We start from the raw sequence: 22,363 nt of genomic DNA, 5'->3' as shown, positions 1-22,363 counted from the left end.
TTAAACCAATGCCGGTAAGGGTTTACAAGAGTGTATGATAGCATCTGATTACCAAGTCAATGCCAATTGACCAAAACATACTCAGGGAACATGTAACACATAAAATCAAACATACTCCATTGATCCAAACATATCGGAAGTGTCCAACAAATGGTCTCTTCTGTCGCTAGCACTAGATCTTCTACCGGTAACCAAAACTTGTCTGTCGGTAACCAACAATAATAGCTAGTGTTGACATCAATGACAAAACATCAATGCAACACATAATCAATTCATCCATAATGCCAACATGGTAATCATGTAGACAAATAATATGTAATCATAAGTAAGGTGCATATGATAGAGATTTCTCATTTAATATCATGCATTAGAAAGAGTATAAAGTGTCATTGCTTTAGGTAGGACAAGACATGTAGATTATTAGATTGCAAAGCATTATGGATAGCAGAATACATTAGAGATTAGAGGGCAGCCTATATAGTATACTGTTGTGTGGAGACATTATTATAGCTAGATCATTAAGTACATAAATGCATTGTCATGTTGATTGTAAATCTAATACATGGATTAAGAATCATAAATTTAGTATGGAATTTAAGTAGTGGTGTCAATATGCCCTAGGGAGATAGATGAGACTAATTAATCATGTTTCTACTTATGTCAAGACATAATTAGAAAACCAATATTTAAGATTCATCACTAAGATAAGAATAAGTGAACAAATTTCTTAATTACATTGCCTAGATAAGGTTAAATGGAAACTTATTTAGTAAACCGAAAAAAAATTACTCCATTTCTAGGTGGTTAGTGTAAGTTCCCTAGGGTTTGTTGTCGGGCATTACATAGTTTGGTATCAGAGCATAACTCATGAGTTTTGGGTTCTACATTGGGTACTTTGGTTATGTGTGATCCCATTATGATAGTTAAATGTTTAGCTATGGGATAGCCTAGTGGTTTTATCTCTGATATTTATTTGTTGAAATTTCCTAGTTTAGTGGCTTATAGTATTCCCTTGCATCTTGTCTAGTCAGGAGGCCTGCTAGGCGCAGAGGACATCGACGTGGTCCTAGCAATTGCATGGGGAATCATAGGAATCCTCACCCCAAGGTTTTAGAGGAGTCACACCATAGTGAGTCACGTCAGGAGCAACTTGGTGATGATGCGATAACATAGTTAGTGGCAGCATTGTACGAGGTTCTTGGTCGTTTAGGGCCAGGGCAAGAGGAGGATAGATAGGGTGAAGATAGACAAGATTCATACCATTCTGAGCATTAGGAGAGAGAGAGAGAGATCTCATGCTCTCCTAGGAGGAGAGTTGTTGATGATCAAGAGGAGATAGAAGCTAGTCATATGAGAGACTTATTGAGAGCTCATCCTCCCACCTTTGATGGTTCAGGTACTGGTATGGAGGCAGAGACTTGGCTACTAGACTTGAGTCATTGTTTTTCTATGCACCCATATAGCTGTAACACCAAGGCTAGGTGTGCTATTATGCACCTATGCAACTTTTCTTCCACATGGTGGCGTACAGAGGAGAGGAAGATACAGTTGGAGATTACTATAGTTACATGGGAGTTGTTTTTAGAATGTTTTTGGGCTAGATTCCTTTCAAAGCATTAGAGGTAATGTAAGGCTAATGAGTTCCATAACCTTAGGAAGAACAAGATGATAGTAGATGAGTATGAGCAGAAGTTCTTTGAGCTCAGATAGTATGCGGGGATATTAGAGGATGAGGTGATGCTCATACAATAGTTTGTGCAGGGACTCAGAGATTACATTAGTAGATAGGTTCGCATGCATGAACTTAAGACTTTAAAGGCCGCCATAGAGAACGTGAGGATTGCCAAGGAGAATCACTCTTTGAGTACAAGAGGTGCTATAGGAGGATAGGTAGCTAGTGCTCTAGTTACATGTACACCTTTAAAATTTCTCAGCAGTAGTCTACAGGTGTGGCTTGGAGCCACCCCACCTCTTTCTACAGTAACCAGCGGTTTAAGAGGAGACAATCACAAGGTCAAAATTTTATGAGAGGTGCTAGATTCTCAACTAATAGGAGTTACAATCATCATCAACGTAATAGGAGACTCATTCCTACTCATCCAACTCAGAGTTCATAGCCAGCCTCTAGTAGAGGCATTGTTCAATAGCTGAGTGCTACATCTTGCAATAGGGTACATGATAGAAGAGGATGTTTTTCATGTGGACAGGAGGGACACATAGCAGTTCATTGTCCTCAGCACACTTCACAAACATACAACAGAGGGCAGGACTAGCAGAGCCCACTATTGGCTATTCAGGCAGGTCTCACCTAGTATTTGTGGCAGTAGATAATCGTTAGGATGAGCACCAGGCCACTATAGTGGAGACATCAGGTGTGATAGGTGGTATCCCTTATTCTATGTTATTTGAATCAGGAGCATCAAATTCATTTATTTCTCCTTATTTAATAGAGATATGCGGGCTTTCTACGACAAAGTAGGACAATAGGTGGTAGGTAGAGCTAGCTATGGGAGCCAAGGCCATAGTGGATTCCCTTGTGCTAGGTGTCCTCTAGTGTTGGAATATTTTCATACCTCAGTGGATCTTTGTATTATGCCCTTGGGTTCCTATGACGTGGTTCTGGGTATGGATTGGCTTGGATTACACCAGGCACAAATAGATTGCAGGAGTAATAGGTTGCAGTGTGTAGATGAAAGCAGGAAGAATGTGGAGATTATAGGCATTCAGAGGCCTATTTCTCTTCATATGATTTCCGCCATGCAGATGAAGAGATGTGCACGTAAGGGTTGTCAATTATTTGCAGTCAAGTTTGGGGATGTGGATGAGGAGATTAGTATAGAGGAGTTATTGCAGAAGCATCCTATCCTTTAGGAGTTTACAGATGTGTTCCCAAGTGAGGTTCCAGGCATGCCCCTACAATGAGATATAGATTTTAGGATTGATCTTGTGCTAGGAGTTGAGCCCATCTCTAGGGCTCGATATAGGATGGCAACTCAAGAGTTGAGTGAGTTGAGAATGCAACTAGAGGAGTTGTTAGATAAGGGATTCATCTATCCTAGTGTATCCCTATCGGGTGCACTGATGTTATTTGTGAAGAAGAAGGGTGGTTCTCTCCAATTGTGCATTGACTACAAGTAGCTGAATAAGGTGACAGTGAATAAAAGGTATCCCTTGCCTCGAATAGATGACTTATTTGACCAGATTAAGGATGGAAAGGTATTTTCTAAAATTGACCTTAATTCCATATATCAATAGTTGAGGATCCATGAGGCAGACATACACCATACAAATTTTTGCACCAGATATTGGCACTATGAGTTTACAATTGTGTCATTCGGTCTCACGAATGCACCATCAGTCTTCATGAGCTTGATGAATGGTGTGTTCAGGACATACTTGGATATATTTGTGCTAGTTTTCTTGGATGAAATTTTAATTTATTGTAGGTCAGTGGAGGAGCATGAGGATCATGTTAGACAAATCTTGCAGTGTCTTAGGGAGAATCAGCTATATGCCAATCTAACGAAGTGTGAGTTTTTCTAGTCAGAGGTCAGATACTTAGGCCATGTTATTTTTGGAGAGGGTATCGCAGTTGATCCCTTGAAGATTTAGGTGATAGTGGATTGGCCGACACCCACTAATGTGGGTGAGGTACGTAATTTTATGGGAATAGCTGGTAATTACCAAAGATATGTGAGGGATTTTTCTCGGATTGATCACCCCATTACTTCTCTTCAGAGGATAGGGAAGAAATTTATTTGGTCAGAGCATTGAGAGACAGCCTTCGGGACACTTAAGAAGAAGTTGACCAGTGCACCAATTCTTGCAGTTCCAAATTTGTTAGGTGACTTTTTGGTGTGTATTGATGCTTCATTGGAGGGTCTAGGACCAGTATTGATGCAAAATGGTAGGGTGATAGCCTATGAGTCATGGAAACTCAAGGATCATGAGCTGAACTACCCCACTATGATCTTGAGTTAGCGGTAGTGGTACATGCATTGGTTCATTGGAGGCACTTTATTTTAGGGCATCGGTTTGAGTTGGACATGGATCACCATAATTTACAGTACATATTTACGCAGTCGAATATGAATGCTAGGCAGAGGCATTGGATGGAGTTCTTGTGTGAGTATGAATTCGAGATTAATTTCATCCAGGGTAATGAGAATGTGGTAACAGATGCACTGAGCCACTGGAGACATGAGATATCAGTAATGACTTTGGAGGTGGATTTGAGGAGTCACATTCTTAATGGACTACTAGTAGATACATGGTACCGGAAGGTGAGCTTAAAGATAGCATCAGGTAGAGCCTTGGAGGGTAGATATATAGGATATTCAATAGACACAGATGGCATACTTAGACACATGGGACGCATTTATGTTCCACCATCCTATGGACTTCAGAAATTGATCATGAGAGAGGCCCATCATGCACCCTACTCAGCACATCCTGGTGTCAAGAAGATGCATGCCAATTTGAGATGGCTTTACTTTTGGGAAGGAATGAGGAGAGACATAGCACATTTTGTCTCATGTTGTCTTGAGTGTCAGCGGGTTAAGGTAGAGCACTGACATTCGGTAGGATTTTTGTAGTCACATACAGTCCCAGAGTGGAAATGGGACATAATTTCCATGGATTTTGTAGTTAGATTGCCTATATCTTCTCATCAACATGATGCCATTATGGTCACCATTGATCAGTTGACCAAGGTTGCACACTTTTCACTAGTTAGATCCTCATACACAATATCCATAGTGGCACAAATATTTGTCAGACACATCATCGGGTTGCATGGTATTCCATATAAGATCATATCAGACAGAGATCATGTGTTCACCTCTACATTCTAGATAGCATTACAACACGATTTAGGGACCTAGCTGAACTATAGTACAAGATATCACCCAGAGATAGATGGTCAGATAGAGTGAGTGAATCAGGTTTTTGAAAATATGTTGAGGGTGTATGTTATGGATTAGTAGTCCATATGGGAGGATTACCTATACTTAGTGGAGTTTTCTTATAATAATGGATACCATAGCTCCATTGGTATGTCCCCATACAAGGCTTTATATGGAAGACCGTGTCATACTCCTTTGAGTTGGGACAAGTTAGAGGACATGATACACATTGGTTCAGAGATGCTACATCATATGGAGGAGCAAGTTACCCATATCAAAGAGAATTTGACTGTAGCACAGGACAGACAAAAGAAATATGCAGACACTCATAGGGTAGATAGACAGTTCTCAGTCAGTGACAGGGTATTCTTGCAAGTTCGCCCATGAAAGAGTCTGATCCGTTATGGAAAAGTCTCTAAGTTGGTGCCTCGGTTTGTAGGACCATTTGAGATCTTGGAGAGGATTGTCCTCGTAGCCTATCGCCTTGCATTGCCACCTAGCTTATCCCACATCCATGATGTATTTCATGTATCTATTTTGAGACTATACCATCCTAACATATCACATGTTCTCGATTAGAATGCCTTGCAGGTCGAGGGCGTGCAACTTTCTTTGGAGCTCATGCACATTCTTCAGCGTAGAGAGATGTCCCTCAAAGGTCGGGGTATAGAGCAAGTAAGGGTCTAGTGGGACCTAAATGATGACTCATCAACTACCTATGAGGAAGCAACGCGAATGAGAGAGTGTTACCCCTACTTGTTCTCAAGCTTCTAGGAGTAAGCCTAGGCAAGGGGGGAGGATCTAGTGTCCACTCTTGAGTAGACTCTTGTTTCATTTTGGATTGACTCGATCCAACCTTTATTTTCTACGATGGATATGCTAGTTAGTATTTTTCTTATATGGTGCATGGATATTGATTATGACTATTTACGTTCTAAGTTATGATTTTGATGATAGAGATTACATGATCTTATACTATTGATGTTATTTACTGTGCTCATGACTAGTTATGATTTCTAGATGGTTAGTAATGGCATTTTGGATTATCATGTGCTTTGATGGACTTTATGGATCATGCCTTAGTTTGGAATGGATATACTAACCCTAGTTTGATTCACTTATGATGCGATGTTCCATGAGTTATATGTTCACTATATGGATATTGTTTGACTATTTGACTGTCTTCATGGGGGGATCAACATCACATCACTCATTGTGAGCGGGATGTGCCATTGCGATATCCCTCCAACTGCCTATATATATATATATGCACATGTATATTCATTGTGGTTGCAGGTACTATGACATCCATTCCTACCAGGAAATCGAGTGTGAGCTCCCCTGGCATTATAGGTGCGAGCATGTCTCTTCTCGATGGCAAATATGTGGTTTGGAGATGTCGTTGGTTCCCTATCTAGACTCTAGGTCTAGGTTTGATGTCGATTCCTTGTCGTTAGTCTTGGTGAAGTTCTCCATGTCGACATCATCATCATGACTTGTGAGTATGTGGCATGGTGAGTTTGATCATTCAGTTATTCGGTTATTTGATTGAAGTTCATTAAGTATAGTGATAGATTTATTATTTGATTTATTTAAATCATGGTAATTGATTGACTGTGATTGAGTGGCTATTTAATATTAATTTATGAATTTATTAGTAATAGTGTTATTTCAAATTATTAAGATTTAATGATTTTTAATTATTTAGTATTTTTTCGCGTTTGAACTTGAGTTAATATTCAATCGGGATTTTGAGATTGAATTTAATGATTTATGTTTTTAGTTGATTTGATTTATCGAGTTATTTATTTATTTCTCTTTATTATTTTTATTTACTTATTGTCTGTTTTAATCTTTAATTAATTATTTACTTTGATTACTTTAATTATATTATTTATTTAATGTTGAATTTAGTTTCTATTTAGCTATTATTGTGGAGTCTGATTATTTAATTAATCGATCTATTTGACTATTTAATCATGTTTATTTATTAGTATATTTAATAAGTGGAAATAGAATAATAATGTTAGTAAGGGGTAAATTATAAATAAATATCCTATTTTTATATTCTAATGTTCAAATTTCTATTTTGATATATTTTAAAATCTCACGAAAGAAAGTGGGAAAATAGATTTTCAAATTTCATGAGTTGGTAGTAGGGGAATATTTTAATTAAATATCCCCATTGGTTATTTTGTTTGTCTAGGGTTGTAGTTACTTTTTTGGGGGGATTTAATCCTTCCCATGAATGGAATTGTGCTTCTTTGGCATTCATTTTTATCTCTCTGCAATTATTCTCTCCGGCTGCAAATTTGGAGAATTGGGGAAATTTTTCTTGGCTGACATCTTGTGCTTGGGAATTTGTTCGGAGAAGAGATTGTTGTTGGCAGAGGGAAGATCTTCTTTAGAGGATCCCTAGTTGGTTACCTTCTTCATTTTTATTTTTGTTGTAAAAATTTGAATGTTGTGTATTCTTGTGTTGGATTGTTTGAGAAACTAGATATTAAAGGATTGATTTAGCTAGTGGTTTTGTTAATGTTGAAATTTTGAGTTCCTTACTATGGAAATGGGAAGAAACTGAGTTCAATTAGATTCTATTGAATGTTTGTTTGGAAATCTAAATTTGAGAATTTCACTGTGAAGGAATTTTGTAGTTTCCCTCCTCTTAAATTTGGTGTTAAGATCTTTTAGTAATGTCTGAAAATTTATTGTTTAAACCTTCATATATTGTCTAGAAGCTATGATTTTGTAGCTCTCTATTTATAATTTTGGTTTATTGTAAAAATTGAGTCTGTGTCGTATCTGTGGAAGGGATTATTATATTTTGGGCAAGTTAATTTATTGCCCATATTTTATTTCTACACCCGTGATTATTTTTGGGGCTACCAACTAATTCTTGTCACCCCTATTTTCTGTTCTTTTTGGGCTATTTTTTTTAAACCCACATTGTGGGTTTGGTTCTACAACTCCACCCACTATATGGGGCATGTCGTGGCATCCACCATATCATGGTGGGTGCTTGCACCCCCATGGCTTGGTGTTGTCATGGCAACACCATGGGGTGGAGGTGCAACAACACCACCCACGATATGGTGTGTTCACAACACCACCAACATCGTGGTGGATGCTATTGCACAACACCACTATATTAATTAAATCAAACTTGCAATTTTGGATTTCCCTGCTGGAAATAACTTCATCCCATCTGCAGACACATGGGGTGTAAAATTCATTCACCCGACCTGCATTACTAATTACGAAATTTAGTTTCAATCTACTGTTTGTGTATGAATTTGTTAATGATCCATTCATTTGTGCTTCAGCTACCCAATTCGATGGTTGGGCAGCAATATAGTGTTTAATAATATGTAATTTTCTCATATTATTGTTGAAAATTGAATTGTTTCTCCTTCTTAAATTGCTTGATTATGTCGTGGTTTTAATATATGTTAGCATTTGGCATTATAACAAACAATGGAAGATTGTTGGCATTTCAATAAGGATATTGAGAAGGTTGTTGATGATTATGGATATAATTGATTAAGGATGTTTACTCTCTTAATATTATTATTTTGTCATTGATGTCAAGAAATTGATTTTCTAATTCAGTATGATGTTGCCATATCTTGAGAAGTATGATTTGAAGAGTATAAAGATGTCGGTAAAAGACATAGAAAGATTATGATGAATAAGGGGATGACTAAGGTATTCAATGGGAAACTATTACCAAGTCAGACAATGATGAGATCGTGATGTTTAGATTGTTTTGACATCATACATATGTTATAAATTGTAAGGTTAATACTATACTATGTTACCAACCAAAGAACCTAGTCGGTAAACCCTAAGGAACCTAGTCGGTAAACCCTAAGGTTATCGCTATCGATTAATGAAGGCGGAATGTCTACCAAGTGAAGTTTAGTATTCACCGAGTTATATCGAGTTGTAACCGAGCTGTAACAGAATGCATTAAATGTTTACATGCATTATTTAATGAAGGAAGTTGATGAGCTGGAACTGATTAAATGATTGGTATGTCGTGCATGAAGTTTGTTAATGAATCTATGGCAAAGGAAAGTCAGTATGAAGATCTACAGTGCAGATTGAACCGCAATACCCTAGCACAAGTTCCAAGGCGAGGTAAAGCATTTTTCAAATCGAAAGATGCATTGAACCTGGACAAGATTGAAGATCTAATGGCTATGACTGATCATGGGAAATGTGATCAAGGAGATTAAGTGGTTAGATAATTGTTTAAAAATAGGGAACTGTAGATAAACAATGCATGTGGGAAAGTGTATGCATAGGGATGCTACATAGTGATTACCGAGCATAGAAGCTTGAAGACTTGTTTGAATAATAGAGTATAGAAGCCCAGCAGATGGACAAGATTAGTTCTATGTCTAGATTATATTGAGCAAATAAGAATCTGCTTTAGCATTTTAGATGTGAAGTTGCAGATAGATTTTTATTACTGTTATTTTGTGAAAGTGATAGAAAATCTCTTAACCAAGCGGACTTAACAGTCTTATTTGTAAAACCCTCTAGCAAGGTGACATTCTGATTGAGTATTTGAAATCGTTTAACAAGGTCACTTCTAACAAGGTGAAGATCCTAACAGATCTGAGGGAAATCCCTTAACCGGGTCACATCTAGCAATGTGTTTGTAATCTTTAACAAGATTTGCTTTTAACCGAGCATACTCTAGAAGTGTATATTTCTTAGTGGGTTCGAAATCCCACAGTGGTTTTTCCCTATTTGGGTTTCCACGTTAAATTTGGTGTTATGTGGTTTATGATGTTTATATGCTTTTGAGTTTGCATGTTTAGCATTTTTGGTTATATTATTGAAGTATATGTTACCGAGGTTGAATCTAATGTTTTTATGGAAGATTAAGTTTGAATGATTCACCCGCCCGCCTCTCATCTTGTTGGCTATTGGATCTATACTTATATTAAGTATCAGAACTATCAATTGGTATCAGAGCTTTGGACTCCAGTAGAAAAGTTTAAAGGCACTTGAGTTAAAGATCCAAAGATGTATAAGAGGGATGCATGGAACCTGAACAAGTCAAGTTTCTCTACATGGCAGAAAAGAATGAAGTTGCATCTATCAGGAGTTGGAGAATATGTTGTATACTATCTGGAGAATGATTTTGTTACACTAGGCACCTATCCATTAACAATGGAATAGATAAAGGCAAAGAAAGAATATATCCAAGCAATGATTGAAATAACATATGCATTGACCGACTCAGAGTTTAATGATCTAGAAGGTTGTAATGATGCAAAGGCAATTGGGGATAAACTCATATCAATATATGGAGGAGATGAACATGTTCAAAGAGAAAAAGTAGATAGTCTAAGAGGACAACTTGAATCTATGAGGATGAATGAAGGTGAGAACATAACTTAGTATAGTACAAGAGTAAAGGAGATTGTCAATCAAATCAGAGGAGCAAGTGGAACTATTGAAGAAAAGGATATAACAAGTAAGTTGTTAAGAACCCTTCTACCATCTTATGCAATCCGAGTCTCTGCAATCAATGAATTGAGGTCTGTATCTAATATGCCAGTTTCTTTAGATGCTACTATTGGTAACCTACATGCATTTGAGTTAAGTAACTTTGATAATTGTGGATCTTCGGTAAATAAAGTTGAATATGCATTTAGTTCTTTTCATCTTGATGAATCTAATGATTACAATGAAAGAAAGTATAAGTACTCTAAAGGAGATCACAGTGGAGCAAGTGAAAGATTTTGTAAGAACATGGAAGAAGTACACAAACTATATGAGGAAATCAGAAAGCAAGAAGAGTTTGAAGCACTATTAGCCAAAAGGTTATTGAGAGGCAAAGGTAAGTATAAAGGAAAAATACCTTTGAAATGTTTCAATTGTGATAAAATAGGACATATAGCTTCTAACTGTCCTGACAAAGATTCTACTAAAAAGAGAGATTATCGAGATGACAGACAGAAAGATAATCATTATAGAGGACACCAAGATTTCAGAAGAAGAGATAGAAAGACATGCTTAATAGCTGATGAGGAATCCACTGATGATAAATCAAATGAAATTGATACAGAGGAAGTAGTTTATGTGGCTATCAAAGATGGATCAAATGAAGAAAGGTATGAAGAAAAAGCCCTAATATCTCACATAAACACTAATGATGCTTGGATCATAGATAGTGGATGCTCACATCATATGACAGGAGATAAACACAAGTTTGTTATATTAGAAGATTATGATGGAGGCTATGTTAGATTTGGTAATGATGCACCATGTCCGGTGAAAGGTAAAGGATCTATAACACTTCTTGACAATTCTAAATGTAATGATGTTTATTGGGTTGAAGGTTTGAAATAAAATTTGTTGAGTGTAGCATAGCTAAACAACACAGGTTACTGAATAGAATTTCAAAAAGGAATGGTCAAAGTTCATGACAAGAATGGAAAGTTAGTTGCTACCGAGACACAAACAAAAGGTAATACATTTCATATTAACTCAACTTGGAACAAGTGTTTGTATGCAAAGATAGATGATACCTGGTTATGGCATAAAAGGTTTTGTCATGTAAATTTTGATAATTTGATCAAAATAAGCAAGAAGCATCGAGTAAGAGGTCTACTGAGTCTTGAAAAACCTGAGAATGCTATGTGTCGAGGATGCCAGATGGGTAAGATGACAAGTTCAAGCTTTACAAGTAAGTCTTACACTTCTAAGGGAATTTTAGGTCTTGTACACACTGATCTTGTGGTCCTGTGAAAGTTCAAAGTTATTATGGTGATAAATATTTCATAATATTTGTGGATGATTACTCAAGGATGATGTCAGTAATGTTTTTAAAAGAGAAATCAGAAGCTTTTCAAATGTTTAAATGGTACAAGGCAAGAGTTGAAAATGAAACAGGAAGATAACTGAAATGTCTTAGATCAGATAGAGGAGGAGAGTTTACATCTGATGAGTTCAACTTATTCTGCAATGATCATGGTATTAAAAGACAAGTCTCTGCACTGAGAACTCCACAGCAGAATGGAATAGCTAAGAGAAGAAATAGATCTATTGTGGATTGTGCTAGAACACTGATGATGGAAAAGAAAGTGCCACAAACATTTTGGAGAGAAGCAATAAGCACAATAGTTTACACTCTGAACCAAGTACAATTGAAGAAAGGTACTTTGAAGACACCATATGAAATCTAGTATGATAAGAAACCTAATGTAAGTTATTTTAAAATCTTTGGAAGTAGATGTTATGTTCACAAAGATGGTAGAAATGGCAAGTTTGATCAGAAAAGTGAAGAAAGAACATTTCTAGGTTATTCTTTTGGAAGCAAAGCATTTAAATGTCTGATCAAATCATCTAACAAAATAGTAGAAAGTGCAAATGTGAAAATTGATGAATTTGCAGAAAGAAATGATGAAGAAAATTCCAAGAAACCAGAAGACTATGCTGAATTTGTCTATGTTCAACCGACAAGTCTTACCGAGAAAACTATTGAAGAAAATGAAGAGAATATCAAGTTACCAAGTGATGAAGAAGATCATACAGAGCCTACTGAGCCTGTATTAACCAAGTATGTCAGAAGACATCATGCACCAAGTCAGATTATAGGAGATAAGGATGATCCAGTGATGACATGGAACAAACTGAGACAGAACACATGTTTGATATCTGAATTTGAACCAAGAATAGTGAAAGAGGCATTTAACAGTGAAGATTGGATAAATGCTATGGCAAAAGAGATTGATCAAATCAAGAAGAATGACACATGGACACTAATACCAAGACCGAAGGACAAAAATGTAATCAATACAAAGTGGATTTTTAGAAACAAGTTAAATGAAAAAGGAGAGGTCATTTGAAACAAAGTAAGACTAGTTTGCAAAGGTTATGCTCAAGAAGAAGGAATTGATTATGGTGAAACTTTTGCACTTATTGCTAGACTTGAAGGAGTAAGAACATTGTTGGCATATGCTGCTTTCAAAAACTTCAAGGTATATCAAATGGATGTCAAATCTGCATTTCTGAATGGAATATTAGAAGAAGTTTTTATTGAACAACCTGAAGGATTTGTTGAAGACAAGAATAAAGATCAGGTATGTAAATTGAACAAAGCTTTATATGGTTTGAAACAAGCACCTAGAGCATGGTATGAAAGATTGCACTCTTATTTGATTAAGATTAGTTTTATAAGGACAAATGTGAACAACAATATGTACATGAAGAATGATGAAAATGGAATACTGATCTTAGCCATATTTGTTGATGATATTATATTTTGTGGAAATGACTCTTTATGCAAGAACTTTGGAAATGAAATGAGAAAAGAATTTGAGATGCCATTAGTCGGCGAGAAAGTATTTAATAGGTTTATAGATACTGCAAATGAGAAATGAGATTTTCATTACTCAATCCAAGTACATAAAGGAAATCTTGAAGAAATTTGGAATGGAGGATTCAAAACTAGTAAGTACTCCTATGATTACCAACTGTAAATTATCAAAGAATGATGAATTTGCATCTATTGATGAGATACTTTACCGATCCATGATTGGAAAGCTACAATATGTTGTTCATAGCAGACTAGACATAACACATGCAATAGGTATAGGTGTAAGATTCTCTGCAGATCCTAAGGAAACACACATGACAACAATCAAAAGAATTTTTAGATACTTAAAAGGCACAGAGGATTATCTCTTAGTATATCAGAAAGGAAATGATTTTGATTTAAAAGTTTATACTGATGCTAATTGGGTAGACAACATTGATGACAGAAAAAGCACAAGTGGAGGAGCTTTCTTTTTAGGAGAAAGACTAGTGATTTGGCTTAGCAAGAAACAAGGATGTGTTTCACAATCAACAACAGAAGCTGAATACGTTGCTACAACATTGAATTGTACCAACATTGCATGGATCAAACAACTATTGGAAGGTATAAATGAGAAATTTACTGAGCCAGTAACTATATTCTGTGACAATACTAGTGCCATTAACATTTCAAAAAATCCTATTATGCACTCTAAGACTAAGCATATGTCTATCAAATATCATTATCTTAGAGAAGAAGCTCAAGAGAAGAAAGTGGTGTTGGAATATGTTAGCACAAAGAAGCAAATAGCAGATATCTTCACCAAACCATTACCAAGGGACATTTTTGAATATCTCAGAAGTTAGTTAGGGGTCCTACCCCTATCTTCTACTCACTGACTAAGTTCGGTGAAAGCATCAATCCGATGACTCTATCGAATATCTTTTAGGAGTCAATGTTGATTTACACACTTTAGGATGTTTTCTAAAGGTGTATAGGAAATAATGCAGGATACAATACAGGGAACATGAATTGAAGACAAAATGCTTTGACCGAGACTGAATTGACACATTACAGGAGGAAATCACTTCATATAGGAAGAAATTATGTTTTAGTTCTTTACTTTTTGGCATTGTTGTCAAAGGGGGAGAAAACTGAGAAAGGGGAGAAGACTGAAGATTGGAAAGAAGACTAAAAAAGAGGAGAAGTCTAATGTATGGGGGAGAAAGTCTGATGACAGCAAGAGAGTATTTCAGCATTTCAGAATCACAGCAATTCGAATCTTTTAAGATCAAATCAATTGGTTTTGCCATCAATGTCAAAGGGGGAGATTGTTAGCATTTGGCATTATAACATATAATGGAAGATTGTTGGCATTTCAATAAGGATATTGAGAAGGTTGTTGATGATTATGGATATAACTGATTAAGGATGTTTACTCTCTTAATATTATTATTTTGTCATTGATGTCAAGAAATTGATTTTCTAATTCAGTATGATGTTACCATATCTTGAGAAGTATGATTTGAAGAGTATAAAGATGCTGGTAAAAGACACAGAAAGATTATGATGAATAAGGGGATGAATAAGGTATTCAATGGGCAACTATTACCGAGTCAGACAATGATGAGATCATGATGTTTAGATTGTTTTGACATCCTACATATGTTATAAATTGTAAGGTTAATACTATACTATGTTACCAACCAAAGAACCTAGTTGGTAAACCCTAAGGAACCTAGTCGGTAAACCCTAAGGTTATCGCTATTGGTTAATGAAGGCAGAATGTCTACTGAGTGAAGTTTAGTATTCACCGAGTTATTACCGAGTTGTAACTTAGCTGTAACAGAATGCATTAAATGTTTACATGTGTTATTTAATGAAGGAAGCTGATGAGCTGGAACTGATTAAATGATTGGTATGTCGTGCATGAAGTCTGCTAATGAATCTATGGAAAAGGAAAGTCGGCATGAAGATCTATAGCGCAAATTGAACCGCAATACCCTAGCACAAGTTCCAAGAAGTGTATGCAAGTTCCAAGGTGAGGTAAAACATTTTTCAAATCAAAAGATGCATTGAACCTAGACAAGATTGAAGATCTGATGGCTATGATTGATCATGGGAAATGTGATCAAGGAGATTAAGCAATTAGCTAGTTGTTTATAAATAGGTAACTATTGATAAACAATGCATGCAGGCAAGTGTATGCACATGGATGCTACATAGTGATTACCGAGCACAGAAGCTTGAAGACCTGTTTGAATAACAGAGTATAGAAGCCCAGCAGATGGACAAGATTAGTTCTATGTCTAGATTATATTGAGCAAATAAGAATCTACTTTAGCATTTTAGATGTGAAGTTGTAGATAGATTTTTACTACTATTATTTTGTGAAAGTGACAGAAAATCTCTTAACCAAGTGGACTTAACAGTCTTATTTGTAAAACCCTCTAGCAAGGTGACATTCTTATTGAGTGTTTGAAATCATTTAACAAGGTCACCTCTAACAAGGTGAAGATCCTAACAGGTCTAAGGGAAATCCCTTAACTGGGTCACATCTAGCAATGTGTTTGTAATCTTTAATAGGATTTGCTTTTAATCGAGCATACTCTAGAAGGGTATATTTCTTAGTGGGTCTGAAATCCAACAGTGGTTTTTCCCTATTTGGGTTTCCACGTTAAATCTGGTGTTATGAGGTTTATGATGTTTATATGCTTTTGAGTTTGCATGTTTAGCAGTTTTGGTTATATTACTAAAGTATATGTTACCGAGGTTGAATTTGATGTTTTTATGGAAGATTATGTTTGTATGATTCACCCCACCTCCCCCCTCTCATCTTGTTGGCTATTGGATCTATACTTATATTAAGTATCAGAACTATCAATATATGTATTTATATAATCAATGATAGTTATTTGATTGTTTTAACTATTTGTTCGAGCCATGTGTTTATGTTTATTGGTTGTAAGAATCATGTAATGTTCAGCCAAGGAGTCTATATGTGTTTATTTGTGAAGTTTATCCATGATTTGGGGAGAGCCCGCGAGTTATAGTGTGGGATAAGAGTGATATGATCGCAACCCCAACTTGTTTTATTGTCTTTTTCTCACTGTGTGAGTCTTTGTGTTGTGCCTATTGCCTTTGGGAACCAGATGCCATTTATTTAGGTGTGGTTTGGATTAAATTTTACTTTCAGATTTCATTCTTTGTTTGATGCAAGATTAAGATGTCATTTAGAGATGCCTCATGATGCTATTGCCATGAGAAGTTGAATTATTTTTATTGCTGAAATTTATAAGAGCAAGTGTGAAGACCTTGCTGGGTTATGTTTAATTGGTTGCAGTAGCTTAATGACCTGAATTATGTATTTATTAGGTCAAGGGGCTCATCCTTTCTCATGTGTTGACATTGAGTTTCTTAAGTATGTATCTACGCTCGGTTGGGTGTTGCATGATATTAAAGGATTGCTTTAGCTATTGGTTTTGTTATTGTTCAAATTTTGAGTTCCTTACTATGGAAATGGGAAGAAATTGAGTTTAATTATATTCTATTGAATGTTTATTTGGAAATCTAAATTTGAGAATTTCATTGTGAAGGAATTATGTAGTTTCCCTCCTCTTAAATTTGGTGTTAAGATCTTTTAGTAATGTCTGAAAATTTATTGTTTAAACCTTCATATATTGTCTAGAAGCCGTGATTTTGTAGCTCTCGATTTATAATTTTGGTTTATTGTAAAAATTGAGTCTATGCCCTAGTTGTGGAAGGGATTATTATGTTTTGGGCAAGTTAATTTATTGCCCATATTTTATTTCTACACCTATGATTATTTTTGTTTGGGGATGCCAACTAATTGTTTTGTCGCCCTTGTTTTATGTTCTTTTTGGGTTGTTTTTTTGTAACCCACATTGTGGGTTGGGTGCTATGGCACCACCCATGATATGGGGGATATTGTGGCATCCACCATATCATGGTGGGTGCCTGTACCCCAACGACTTGGTGCTGGTGTGGCAACACCATGGGGTGGAGGTACTTAGCACCTCCCACCACATGGTGGTGTCACAACACCACCAATATTGCGGTGGTACAACACCACCCACGATATGATGTATGCACAACACCACCAATATCATGGTGGATGTTGATGCACATCACCACTATATTAATTAAATTGAACCTGCAATTATTGATTTCCCTGCTGGAAATAACTTCATCTCGCCTGCAGATGCATGGGGTGTAAAATTCATTCACCTAGCCTACATTATTAATTACAAAAATTAGTTTCAATCTACTATTTGCATATGAATTCATTAATGATCCATTCCTTTGTTCTTCAGCTACCCAATTCGATGGTTGGGCAGTGATATAGTGTTTAAGAATATATGATATTCTCATATTATAATCCAAATTCAAATTGTTTCTCCTTCCTTAATTTCATGAGTATGTCATGGTTTTAATATATGTATTTATGTAATTAGTGATAGTTATTTGATTGTTTTAACTATTTGTTCCAGTCGCGTGTTTATGTTTATTGGTTGTAAGAGTCAAATAATGTTCAACCATGGTATCTATATGTGTTTATTTGTTAAGTTTATCCGTTATTTGGGGAGAGCCCGTAAGTTATAGCATGGGCTATGCGTGATATGATCACAACCCCAATTTGTTTTATTGTCTTTTTCTCACTGTGGGAGTCTTTGTGTTGCCTATTTCCTTTGGGAACTGAAGGCCATTTATTTAGGTGTGGTTTAGATTAAATTTTAATTTCAGATTTCATTCTTTGTTTGATGCAAGATTAAGACGTCATTTATAAATGCCTCATGATTCTATTGCCATGAGAAGTTGAATTATTTTTACTGCTGAAATTTTATAACACCAAGAGTGAAGACCTTGTTGGGTTATGTTCAATTCGTTATAGAAACTTAATGAATTTAATTATCTATTTATTGGGTCAAGGGGCTCATCCTTTCTCATGTGTTGATGTTGAGTTTCTTAAGTATGTATCTATGTTCAGTTGGGTGTTGCATGATGTGAATTATCTCAGTTTTATTCTATAATCTTGAGCCTCTTGTATTGTTGCTTATGGGTCCATGTATAGGGAGTAGGCTCTTTTACGACCCCAGGGGCTCACGAGAGATGGAATATCACACCAGTCCTTATAAGGATGCCTGTAGTCGAGACCTCATTGGTGTAAGAGAGTTTACTATATTTAAATCAAGTGATAACTAATTAATTAATGGGTATGGGTAGTTAGACAATTAAAAGATAATAAAATTAATAGTGCCTCATGACATATTCCTAGGGAGGATGTTTTAGGCTAAGCATGAGAATACTGTGGAGATGGTAAGCCAATTTCCCTTGGTCTCTCAAAGGTTGAGATGGCTCTGCATGCCCATAGGCTAGTGCCTTGTTCTTGGTTTGGCATGTGATGACACTCACTTGTACATGTGTTCACCTTATGTTTCACTTTTGCATCTTTGTATTGATTTTGTTTCAGCCTCAGGAGTTTTCTTGATCATTGTTCAGATTGGTGTGTGGTTGTGTGTGTGAAAGTCTATTGGTGATAGCCCCTTTGGTTAAAAGCATCAACCTAGGTTTAGTGTGTGACTTGGGACCTAGCGACATATCCTATCTTGGGGGGTGGTTCCTTGTAGGTTCCACATTGGTCGAGTGGCTGGAGCTTTTGTGCCATTGGGGTATTTCCCTTGTTGTTCTTCTTCTTCTTGTGTGTGGACTTAGATCTTTCTTCATGATGGCTATCGATTCTATGAAGCAGATTTATGTATCAAACTTCATGTCATATGAGATTTACTTGTTGTGTAATAGTGTAGGAACCATTTGAAGGTTGAGAAATCTTAGAATCATATGGATTATGTAATAGTAGCATGTACTGTATCCATGATTATACACTAGACTGAGGCATTCTATGGAGTTCATCTTTTGGTTTATGATGTAATGGGTCATATGTACCATTGACTTAGGAATGGTTATGCCATTTCTGTAGAGCATTGTAATCATGTGAAAAGAGTATAGACTCTTGGTTGTTTCATCTTTAGGACAATATTGTAAACTTGTGTAAAGACTTAAACACTTGTATTTTAATTGCCAGGCTTATGTTGTAATGTACTTAGTAAGTTTTAATCTTATGTTTTTATAATGGAATGAGTCTTGGAGCAGCAAGTTGAACAATTATGTGACATTGTCATGACATGTAATGGATATATACATATAGTTAGTTCCATGTTGTAATGTATAAAAGATGTGTTTACTTACTTTCTTCATGTTATGTTTTAAACATTGTAAACAAACTAGTATTTGGCAGTGATGTGCTCTCATGAGAAAATTGATGTATTACAAGTAGATGTTAGTGTATTGTTTATGAGATACTTGTTAGACAGTTCAGATAACCAGAAGACAACTAAGAGGGGGGGGGGGAGGGGGGTGTGAATCAGTTGTCATAGATTACCAGAAGCATTAGCAATTAAAACTAAAATAGCAGATAAACCAATTAAGCATAAACAATAATCACAAAATAAATACCATTGACATGACACCAAGATTTGTACGTGGAAAACCCGGTAAAGGGAAAAACCACGGTGGGAAGACTACCCATAGTCAGATAATAATTCTACAGTATGTATGTGAATTACAATGAAGGGGCCTGCACTTGTAGGAAGGCCAACAACCTAGAGCATACTTCTTATCAGAAAAGGAGCCTCACTGACTACACATAAATCCAGACTACAATCTAGAGAAGTGTTGAACTACAAAAGATAGCATCTCCTATGCCTGAGTACAGTTTCGGTTAAGCTCAATACTGGAGGACTAAATCCTCTTACATAAACCCAATTCGATCTCCAATGATCAACCAACTCCTTTTCCTGAATGATATTACATTATTCGCACTTTACATTCCTTTACCATGACCTCTTACATTAACCGTGATGATGTACAATGAGATCTTACATCTATTTATACAAACCCTCAACCATAAATAATCAGGTCAGCCACTAGAAAATGAACTAATTACATAATTACAAACCATGTTGGCCTTAGACTAGACAAGTAATATCAACACATAAGACATCCTGAAAATACATCAATAGGTCCTATCCACACATTACATTAATATCGGTCCATAACCTAGATAAACCAGGACCAAGCATACGTCCACACACTTCAGCAATGATCTCCAACTGCCAAGTCTTGAAAATGATCACCAACAACATCCTGAAACCCCATCAGAAGCTGCACCAACACCACTTATGAGATTCATCAAAGATCTTTATCAAAATCTCCGTTGGTGAAACCCTCACCGAAACCAGAAACCAATCTTCTAAATAAGAAAGATAGTATCCAATCACCATACCAAAACCAACTGATCAAATATGAGTATAGGTATCATGAACAAGCCAATTCTATCACCAGACTATAATGGAGTCTACCAGATCATACTGGATCCAAGTTAACCCGAAACCACTCATCCTACTGGGACCAGAAGGGTGTTAAGAAAAGCATCCAAACAACTAGTGTTGACATCAATGACAAAACATCAATGCAACACATAATAAATTCCACCAAATGGCCAATATTCTCCCCCTTTGGCATTGATGGCAACACTAGATGTGAAACACATCGAAGTACCAAGAAATGCCAAACAAGTCTCCCCCTATGGAAGACAACCAACAATCACCTGCATATAGCTCTGAATATCAATATCTCTCCCCCTATGAATAATATTTCTCCCCCTTTGTCATTTACTTTTTCACATCACTATCTCTCCCCCTTTTACATCAATGCCATAAATATGACAGAAATATCAAAGCAAAAAAATAAGCCTTTGAATCTCAAAGTTGACTACTCCCTCTGAGCAGTAGCATCCCACATCATTACCAGAATGAATAGCATCTCTGATAATGAATGATAGACTAATGCAAAATCGCATCAATCAAATCTCTACTAGACGGGTAGAAACCCTCAATATGTCTCTCAGGTACTCAAATGATTCCTTGGATAAAGGTTTAGTGAAAATATCTGCAATATGTTCTTTAGTGTTCACATAAACCAGTCTAACTTCATTTGCTTCCACCTTCTCCTTCAAAAAGTTATATTTGATAGATATGTGCTTTGTCTTAGAATGAAATACCAGATTCTTTGATTTATCAATAGCAGTAGAGTTATCATAGTGAATAACTACCGGTGCATCACAATCCACCTTTATATCCTTCAACATTTGCTTCATCCATAAAACTTGTGTATAGTTAGTAGCAATAGCAACATACTCAGCTTCAACAGTAGATAAAGAAGTACATGACCGTTTCTTGTTGATCCATGAAACCAACTTCTTTCCAAGAAAGAAAGCTCCACTGGAAGTACTTTTTCAGTCATCAACATCTCCAGCCCAGTCAACATCTATATATGCACATAAAGTAAAGTTATTATCCTTAGGATACCATAAGCCATATTCTGATGTACCTTGCAAGTATCTAAAAATCCTTTTCACCGTCATCTCATGATTTTATCTAGGATCACTCTAAAATCTTAAAACAATACAAACAACATTCATAATGTCATGCCTAGTCTAAGTCAAATAAAGCAGACCTCCAATCATAGACTTGTATCTTGTAGGATTTACCGATGTAGAAACATCTTATCTTGTCAATCTCTCACTTGTAACCATAGGTTTACTTACTGGTTTGGAATCTCCTATACCAAATTTCTTCAACAATTTCTTAGCATATTTAGTTTGATAGATAAAAATGCCTTTGTTAGTCTGAGTAATCTGCAAACCTAAGAAAAATTTCATCTCACCAATCATAGGTATCTCAAATTCTTTCTCCATATTCTTAGAAAATTATATGCATAATTTATCTTCACCTCCAAAAATAATGTCATCAACAAATACTTCAACAATCAGTATATCATCATCAATGATTTTATAATATAAATTACTGTCAACACTGCCCTTAGTAAAACCAATCTTCAAAAGATATTTATCCAACCTTTCATACCAAGCTCTAGGTTCTTGTTGATAACTCAATGATGAATGAATAGTACCAAACCAGTACTGAGAGGGGGGGTGAATCAGTATAGACAAAAATACAGTCCAAAACTAGTTTGACAGCAAATACTCCAAATGACTGGCAAA

The sequence above is a fragment of the Cryptomeria japonica genome, chromosome 2, assembly GCF_030272615.1.
Source record: "Cryptomeria japonica chromosome 2, Sugi_1.0, whole genome shotgun sequence".
In the NCBI taxonomy this organism is placed as follows: Eukaryota; Viridiplantae; Streptophyta; class Pinopsida; order Cupressales; family Cupressaceae; genus Cryptomeria; species Cryptomeria japonica.
This window is presented reverse-complemented; position numbering follows the sequence as displayed.